This window comes from Bidens hawaiensis, unplaced genomic scaffold (assembly GCF_021521415.1).
Source record: "Bidens hawaiensis isolate Kalapana, Puna unplaced genomic scaffold, B.hawaiensis_p1.1 tig00015613_1, whole genome shotgun sequence".
NCBI classification, from domain to species: domain Eukaryota; kingdom Viridiplantae; phylum Streptophyta; class Magnoliopsida; order Asterales; family Asteraceae; genus Bidens; species Bidens hawaiensis.
Window position 1 is genome coordinate 248,358 of NW_027492397.1, and position 10,422 is coordinate 258,779.

The following is a 10,422-nucleotide window of genomic DNA, read 5'->3' on the forward strand; positions in this document are numbered from 1 at the left end:
TTCAAAGCAGTGGCTACAGCTTGAACAATAGCTTCTTGGATTGCGGGATCCAGTTGAACCCCTTCAATGTTGTTAGGGTTCCCTCCAGCTGCGCTTCCCTCATCTCCGGTGTTGGAAGCTGTTTCAACCTAAAGTTGTCGGACACGACGAGGCCTGCCACGACGTCCAGTGCGACCTCCAGCTCCCACATTTCCTCCCGTTCCAGCCATCGTATTCTAAAAAGGGAAAACACAAACATCATCAATCAAAGAACTATTTAGTACAAGGATAGTAAGGCTAACAGGTAATAACATTGGCCAGCTGTGATTAGCTAATCACGTTACTTTCCATGTCCTATACACTTCCTTTTATGAGTCCATTTGTGCTGATTCTACTTAAACAGTTAGTCAATCCAAACAATCAATTAATCCTATCCCTATGTTCACATATCCTTTCTTTATCAGTTATCATACATCATTTGATCGTACATCTTGCATTTACTGAGCTTGCTTGAGCGAAACATGGCATTCTTGGACTGACATCTTCTTTCTTTTCCTATTTAAATCCCATTCTCTGTTAGAGTCTAAGCATGTAGGATGTTTAAATCTCTCGAACTTTGCTCTGATACCAACTTGTAAGGCCCCATTACCGGTGCCCTACATTTGGATGTTGGATTTACTCATAAACACAGTTCTAAAATCAGAGTTAATTAAAAACTGACGCGGAACATAAAACTTTCATAAACGTTAGATATTAAATCATAAACAGGTCTTAAAACCATTCTTCTTGTCTTTTCAAATCAAAACATAACTTATAAAACATAGCAGATCTTCAGATGCCAGGCTTTTATTCTTCTGCCATGTGTCCTGCTCACGCCAGCTGTCGCATCCTACTCACCTGCGTGCATACTAAAATTCAGCTACGCTGAGTGAGTTCTAGTTAATCATACATCATACAATACATTCACTTACCTTCAATCATGCATCCGAAGATACATAATAATTACTTTACTAATTTACATTATTTCATACTTTCATACACGTACATACTTTATTTCATTCATATTTTATATTTACTGTCCATTCTATCTCAGATATTATTAGGGTCTGATCCCTTCCTTTTCTATCTCAGATATTATTAGGGTCTGATCCCTCTTTCCTTTGTCTATCTCAGATATTATTAGGGTCTGATCCCTTTCTTGTCTATCTCAGATATTATTAGGGTCTGATCCCTTTTTACTTCTCTATCTCAGATATTATTACGGGTCTGATCCCATCTTCTCTATCTCAGATATTATTAGGGTCTAATCCCTCTTTCTTCTTCTTCTTCGTTCATTCCATCTTTACATACTCATACATATACTTTCTTTAATCATTATTACATACTCATATATCGTTCATATATTTATATCATACACATTCATCTTTCATATACATACCTCCCTTGTCAACGCGTGCAATATCCGAAGATCGTTCACGTATTGACAAGCTTTCATTCACAATGTACATACCTCCCTTGTCAACACGTGCAATATCCGAAGGTCATTCATGTATTGACAAGCTTTCATTCACAATCATTACATAATATCTATCACATAAATAATACATGGCATACACTTACCATTTGAGGTAAGCGTATTAACTATCACATCGAGTATGCACACATCCCCGAAAACATAACAAGGAAATGGGGCTAGGAACTCACCTGAATGCGATTATGTTCACCGTTTATGGTAATCCCTTTCTTGAGCTGTGCACGACTAACTGTATAACAATTACACGTATCAATTAACTATTACTACTCGTATATTGTATTTCTATCTTTATATAACCCGCAACGAACGGGGGTCCGGGGGCAGCGCCCCTGGCAGCGGGGTTCTAGGGGCGGCAGCCCCTAGCGGGGTCCAAGGGGCAGAGCCCCTGGCTGGGGTTAAGCTGCCAGGTCAGTTTGGAAAAATTTTATTTTCATTAACCGTCTTAACACATTTTCCATTAGGATTTTGAATCATTAAATAATTTGCTACTTAAAAGTTTAAGGGCTTCTTTGTAATTAAATCATTCTTTTCTAAGTCCAGGGACTGTTTTGTCATTCCATCAAACTTGTGGTTCGTTACTTGGTTCTTGACGAATTGTGTTATCTTAACGAACTGATCCATGCAGCGAATTGAACCCTTTAACGAACTGGTTAAAGCTGCCAGGTCAGCTTGGAAAAATTTTATTTTCAATAACTGTCTTAACGCATTTTCCCTTAGGATTTTAAGTTATTATCTTCTTCACCTACTCATTCTTGGTCTATTACAGGATTACTTTTACTTATCATTTTAAGCTAATTTAACGTTCAGCGAAGTTAACTTGGCTAACTTATCATCAGCGAAGTTAACAGTATGCGAACTTGGTAGCAGGCGAACTTGAACCACATCGAACTTAAAGTGGCGAACTTGTTCAGCGAACATAGCTGCGGCGAAGTTATGTGTTAAGCGAACTTAGCCTTAGGCGAAGTTGCCTTCTAGCGAACTTGCTCACAGCGAAGTTGCCTACTGGCGAACTTGCTTACAACGAAGTTATCCAGCGACGGGATGATTTTCATCACCCTCAACAAGCATCTTTCGATTATTAATACCCTTGTTATGGCTCGACATCGCCCAATAACGTTTCCGAACCATTTTCGTTCATATATAACCCGTACATACTATAAAGCTTGGACCTTTAAGCTTAAAATCGTTCGATACTATGTTTAAGGGTTCATTTAATCGAGCCACACATGTTTATGGATCCATTAGCTTTGTTTTAGCATCAAGTTTACAAATTTAATAATCGTTTATACCCGATCTACTCTAGGTTCAAGTTTCGTGACTAATCGTTTATAAAGACGTGAACTCTAAGATCGAAATCATACCTTTATGTGTTCGGTTTGCTCGGTTATCTCGTAACTAGCTCGTGTATTGAAGGTCTAATAATGGTTGGCTTGATTTTGGCCTCGGACGTCTCTCTCTCTCTCTCGGCCGTATAAGAGGTGGTGTAGGATGTGTGTGTTTTGAGTGTGTAGAGATTTATGAAAGATGGAAATGATAGTTAGGGTTTTAGGATGGTTTAAGGGGATATTTATATCCCTTAAAGCCCATGGACCTAAGGCTCATTCCCTTTAATCCATCTTAATTAGTCCAAGTCCATGATCTTTTCCTCGTTAGACGTTAATTAGTAATATTAAACGCACGACAATTTAACTCAACATTCTCTATTTATTATTAGAATATTTAGGATGTTACAGGCGAATCTTGTGGCTGACTCCTTAAGTATAAAAGAACATGAGAAACCAAAGAGAGCCCGAGCACTTAGATTGGAACTCAAAGTTGATTTAGCTAGTCCGATCAAAGAAGCTCAGAATTTGGCACTGGAAGAAGGAAATATTAAAGCTGAAAAAGAGAATGGTACAATCGATCAGTTAGTCAAAGGAAGTGATGAAATACTTAGACTCGGTACTAGAATTTGGGTATCGATGGTCGGAGTTTAAGAGACAAGATTTTAGAAGAAGCAAACAAGTCAAAGTATATGATGCATCCGGGAAGTGACAAGATGTATCACAATCTAAAAGATGATTATTGGTGGATTGTGATGAAGAAAGATATTGCTTTGTATGTAGCTAAGTGCCAAACGTGTTCTAAAGTGAAAGCTGAACATCAAAAGCCGTTAGGATTACTACAACAACCGGAAATTCTGATTTGGAAATGCGATATGATAACAATGGATTTCATCATGAAGTTACCAAAAACTTCTCATCAAAATGATGCGATCTGGGTTATTGTAGATAGACTTACTAAGTCTGCTCATTTTATTCCGATACAAGAAACATTTAGCATGGATAAGTTAGCACACTTATATGTCGAAAACATAGTATCCTTACATGGTGTGCCGCTATCCATCATTTCGGATAGAGATAGTCGTTTCACTTCAAATTTTTGGTCAAGCTTTCAAAAGGCTATGGGGACTCGATTAAACTTAAGTACTGCATACCATCCCCAAACTGATGGCCAAAGTGAACGTACAATTCAAACCTTAGAAGACATGCTTCGTACCTGTGTTATCGACTTAGGAGGAAGTTGGGACACTCATCTCGCGCTGATGGAATTCTCGTACAACAACAGTTATCATACAAGCATCCAAGCAGCACCATTCGAAGCATTGTATGGGTGTAAGTGTAGAACACCTGTATGTTGGTCAGAAACAGTTGATAGTCAGTTGTCAGGACCAGAAATTGTTCAAAGGACTACTGATCAAGTTATACAAATTCGTGAATGATTGAAAATGGCAAGAGATAGAAAAAAGAGCTATGTGGACGTTCGTCACAAGCCGTTAGAATTTAAAGAAGGCGATAGAGTCTTATTAAAAGTGTCGCTTTGGAAAGGTGTAGTAAGATTCGGGAAAAAAAGGGAAACTGGGTCCACGCTTTGTGGGACCATTCAAGATAATTGATAAAGTTGGACCAGTTGCTTACCGACTAGAGTTACCCAATGAGATGAAAGGTATTCACGACGTGTTTCACGTATCTAACCTTCGCAAGTGTTTAGCCGATGAAACTCTTGCAATGTCATTGAAAGATGTTAAGATCAACGAGAAACTTAAGTTTGTGGAACAGCCGAATCAAATAGAAGATAGTATGATAAAGTTTCTCAAACACAAACGACTCAAGCTCATGAAAGTCAAATGGGATTCAAGATGAGGACCCGAGTATACGTGGGAGCTCGAGTCAGAAATGAAGAAAAATTATCCCTATCTATTCCAATAAATCTCGAGGACGAGATTATTCAAAAGGTGGGGAGGATGTAACACCGCGTCTTTTACCCTATAAATTTAAGCCTAAATATACTAACTTATAAAGTATAGGGACCAATCTTGCAAAATTTGAAAATCTTCATCCATCGCGATACGTGATGGGGCAGGCATTAATCCCATCGCGTAGCGCGATGGCCTTGCACACAATCCTAGAAATGGGCGGCATATCGATACGCTACGGCCCAATCACAACGGTCTTCGCGTATCGCAATGACCCTGATGAGTCACTGGACACATGTCCAACAACGTGTCAACACGTGACACGATATAACAGGCCACGTGTCACAAGCAGATAAGGCGACGTCTTTTTGCGGCGTCACGATACACGACGGGTCACCAGGAACCCATCGTGTATCGCGATGGGATCCAAAAACGGCTATAAAAGGGGAGGACGGGTATGAGCTCCATTCATCCCAAACTCACCTTCATTTTCACACACATAGCCTAGGGAAGCGTGCCCAATAGCCGTGACGAGCCTACGTGCCATTTTCTCGTAGTTCGTGCAAGGAACGAAGTTATAATCAAACTAGCAATCGTATAATCGAGTAGATCAAGATCATGCCTTTTTCTTATTATCAATCTAAGTATCCAATCTAAGGTAGGATTTATGTTTAAGTTATTTGAATTATAGCTTAGAACGATCAATCAAGGCTATGGCCTTTAACTTTGAAAGGTTTTATAAACATTCATAAACGAGTTTTCATAAACATTACTTCATAACTAAGTACTGTCAATCAAAGATATATTTTGACGGGCATGTAGTAACTGTAAGGGTGATATCATTAGTAATAAATTTCTTGCCTAAGGAAAAGTAATTTGTACAAATCCCAATCAACCGAGGGACCTGTTTACTTACCTGGAGAAACTTACCAACGTGTTATGACCTATAAGCCAAAGAATGCTACATCAAACGTCACATAAAAACTAAGTGTTTTTCATTCACAAATCAAAGATAAATGATTTCAAGGTTAAGCTTACAATTGTAGTTTAATCATTCAAAACATTCATACGAACCTATTTATGTATAGATTAAATACCATTCACAATCAATCAATCAGTCAAGGTTTCCAACACCGACGGTACAGGTGAATACATTAACCTTTTTAATCAATCAAAACATATTTATATTCGATAAGATGAACGGGTGTTTGTCTTAACGAGTCAGTCAATATTTACATGAGATTATGTGATCTCTAAAACGTTATAATACAAGATAGAAAATAAAAGCAACTCAGACCGAATACACATGTGTCTGGATCCAAATATAACCGTTTAGCCTAGTCATTCAAAGGCTACGTGGCCGCGGGCTAATGGTCATAACTAGCTTTCCATTAAGGGCTACGTGGCTCGAGAATAATTGTGTGTGTAGGGCAGTGGTACATAGACCAGAAGTAGAAATGCTTCTGCTGAGCTTGTAGAGAAAACTATATTTGTATTGTAATGTCATTCAAATATTTTATAGAGTCGTACACGTTCACCAGCATATAGCTAACGTATTTTTCCAACCCATTGCAGGTAATTAAGCATAAGTAGCATTAACAAGGATTGGAGTCTTAATGAAGATAGAAGCGCGTATAAGATGGCTCGGTTTTTGATAACTAAAAATCCTTGTAATATGAAACGTATATTTTGTAAACTAATACTCGGGTATTTAATTCCCGAATAAATTTTCTATGTAAATTAATATTATATTCAAACCTAAAGTCTTCCGCTAAAATTAACCCATAAACTCTGATATATTTACAAAACAGGTACAAACTTGTGGTCAAACGTCTAGGCCCTAAGTCGGGGTGTGACATAAACAAATGATCGTGCACGCAATCAACTTGTGTTTTTAAGTGGTGATTCAGTTTAAGGCGGGGTTCTTGGTTTATTTAATCTGGGGCTTTGTTTAAGTCCAAGTTCAGTACCAATCTCCCTTTAACATGAAAAATAACTACAAACTAGACAAGAATGATCAAGCAAAAACATATCACATCTAAGGTGTGAAAACAACCAAAATGATTTTAATCGGTTTTGGACAGAATATGTCATTGATTTGAATAATAATTAAAAATACAGTTAAATTTCTAAAAATTATAAACATCTCCAGTCTACTTAATTATGGTGTTATGAACATCTTTCATTTAGAAACTTTTCCCAAATTAGGAATCGAAATAGGTTGAAGCATCCGTTTTCTCAATTGGTACACAGTTGCATACTAAAACTAAAACAGTGATTGTGAAGCCATACGAATAAATTAAAATGAAATTAAATAACCATTGAAACAACAACTCAATGAATTTCATCATAGGCTTGGTCTTGCACCATTCCAGTTCTTTATGACTAAGTTATGGCCAAATCTTTGGAAACCAAACTTCTGTCCAGAACTGAAACGTCATTGACACCTAAGTTCTTGGTGTCTTGGAATGGTTTTTTATGAAGAATAATTTTTCCACTCATTTTGTGATATTAGTACATGTTTAGCGTCTTATTACACAAATACTCATGGTTAAATAACCAATAAACATATTTAAATATAAATCAGAAACTTTTAACGAGTAAAAATCCCAAATCTGGCAAAACTAGCCTTTAATAAGCAAAGGTGTACCTTAAGATGGCATAAACACCTTAATCAACCAAGGTTGAAGAAGGGAAACAATGAAATATATATATATATATATATATATATATATATATATATATATATATATATATATATATATAAGACTAATACAAACTGAAAACGTCCCAAAACATTACTCGTCGGATTGAAAAGCAAGCAATTGTTTTGTTTGACTTTCAAAGTCAACTTAGGCAATGACACTTTAATTTGTTTTCACAAATCCAAAAATTAGAGAGAAAGAAAGAGATGAACATTTTAAAATGTTGAGAAATGTTGGTATATATAGGTAAGAATGAAGGGAAAAGTTTGCATTGATGGTTGGACATTTAACCATCTTACAACCACTTTTGCATTCAATGTGGTTTGTTGGTTTTTAAAATAAATTAAATTAATTAATTATATAAAATAATTAGTCAAATAAAATCTGATTTAGAGGTTGGGGAAAAGTTTGGTTTTTGGCAAAAAATGGTCCTTATACGTTGGTTTGGGTTGGTTTTGAGCATAAAATAAGTGAATTAAACATCATTAAATATACTAAAACAACACGACGAGTATGGGACATGATTATAACATGAAGGACATTCTTTTTAAGGATCAGAAGCATAACAAAGTTTAAATCGGGTCGGGTTTTCAGGTTTAGAAAATGACGACTATCGCAGTCTACCATGTTGAATTGAACATAAAAGAGGCGCGATAGGGAAGGGGATTCAGTATTACGAATATCAACTCCTGATCAAGGTATTTACTTCTAGATGGTGGTTGAGTGAATCTCATTTGCTATATAGATTCGAATTGGCTAAGGTGTCAAGATACAAGACGATAACGAACCGGTTATGTTTTACTTCTAGGAGAGCCTCCTATTTCTTGGAAATCGAAAAGAGAGTCCGTTGTTTCTAGGTCTTCTGCTGAAGCTGAATATCAGGCTTCTACAATCAGTGAAGTTTTATGAGGTAGATGGCTCTTGAAACATTTGGATGTCTCCCAGACCAACCCGACACAATTATTTTGTACAATCTAGTTAAACACATAGCAAATAATCTAATTTTTTATGATCGTACAAAGCATGTCAAAATTGATTGTTACTTCGTCAGAGAACCTGTGGAGCCGAGGGTTATTGAAGTGTTACACATTGATACTAAGCAGCGTATTACTGACTTATTCATGAAAGCTCTTAGTGTTAGACATTTGTGGTTCCTATTCGACAACTTGTGCATTTGTGATCTCCATGCTTCAACTTGTGGGGGTGTACAGAAAGAGATAATTATTTGTGATATTTTCCTTATTTTGTTTTTGTACATATACCCTTTTGGATTTAGGATTTTCGTTTATTTTTAGACATTATACTATATATTAAAGGAAAACGAGGTAACTTCCAATCTGTACCAGGGCATTTTTGTAATCTCCTATGTCATTCCCGGGGTTTCTTTACGAAGGGTTTCTGATTTCCCCCTTTGGTCTTCATCTATCAGAAGTCTTTGAACACCACGTCATCTTTGATCTCTACTCCTTCGATTGGTGGTGATTGCTGACGCTTCGATTTGTTCCTCCGTGGCTTTGGTTGTGCGCCACGTATCCCTTATGTCATCACCAAGTGGCTCCACCTCCAATTTCAACACCAAGTAACTTAATTAGTCCCTAATTGCATTTTTAATTAGATCCTTAGTCTTAGCAATTTCCATTAATATGATGGTGTTTGAGGTTAAATAGAGTTTAATTGCAACATATTTCACATGTCTGTTTCAAGTTAATTTAGTTTTCCAATTTTGCATTGGCTTAATTTGTAACATTTATACTATTTTGTATAATGTTTTGGTGGATTGTGATATTAGGCCAGGTGCTTCTTCAGGGATTCTGTTGGGTGCAGTTGCTCTTCCTGGTCTTGCTGTTTCAAGACTGATACATTTATCAAGAGCTTTACCAGTAAATGAAGTAGAGTTCAAAGGTACATAGCTTTTAAAGTTCATGTAAAGTAGAAATAGATGTACCAGATCTTCATCTGCAAAGGTAAGACTTTATGTTATAAACTTTGTAATTTGTTAGTAATCAATCAAGTTTGATGCAAAATTTCAAAAATAAACTCTTATTCTCCATGAAAAATTACTTTTAGTTTCTTTAAAAGTTACCAGAAACCAAATGCGACAGTAGCACAAAACAGTGAAAAGCTATAGATCTTCTAACTCATTTTGGTTGATTGTCAAATATTTGATTAATTCCATATTTTATATTCATGTTGCTTAAAAATTGTAAAAACTTTAACAAGATTTTTTTAAATTTTAATTAAGCCTGATGATGTAGAAAATCATAAAAACTAGGGATACCGAAAATACCGATCCCGAAAATCACAAATTCTTGGTACCGGCACCGGTATTGAAGGTAAAAATTCGGGAAATATCGGTACCGTACCAATCCCGAAAACTCAAAACTTTGGTACCAATTTCGGTACCGGTACCGATTTTGCTCATCCTTAAAACTATGGATATTTTGTGTTACTTCTTTTTCTTTATTACAAAAAACAGATCACCTGCAACACCATCAATCACAAAGCCAGAGTCACACACACCAGGAACAAAAAGATAACTCACATTTGAGGGTCCAGGTATAAAACTTCAAAATATATAGCAACTAAAATAATCCAATTTATAACGTAACAGTAAACGCATTTGCAGGTATAAGCGACAGTGCGGCACGAGAGAGGTCCAGATATCCAGACTAGCAATCCGCCCAAAACAAAGGACCCGCATATTAGTTTCAAAAGTGGAATCTCTATGAAAAAGTAAACATCTTTTGTATGCGCAGTATTCAAAATTTGAAAATATTAATGTAGATATAATGACCTAGAGCTTTTGGTAAAAACAACTTACAAATGCTATTACTATGGAAATCTATAACTGAAATAGAATGATAGAAAATACATAACGTAACGCCGGGGCATCTACTAGTTATATATATATATATATATATATATATAAACTAGGTTATTGACCCGTGAACGTCACGGGTGAAAAAATA

At 36.3% G+C, this 10,422-nt stretch overlaps 1 long non-coding RNA gene across 1 annotated transcript; it reads left to right on the top strand.

The window, feature by feature from the left end:
* Positions 1-8,905: 8,905 nt before the first annotated feature.
* On the top strand, positions 8,906-10,205 carry LOC143549509 (uncharacterized). The gene is made up of 3 exons (XR_013138147.1): positions 8,906-9,032; positions 9,243-9,347; positions 10,080-10,205. It is a non-coding gene; the product is annotated as an uncharacterized LOC143549509 (long non-coding RNA).
* The last annotated feature ends 217 nt before the right edge of the window (positions 10,206-10,422 follow it).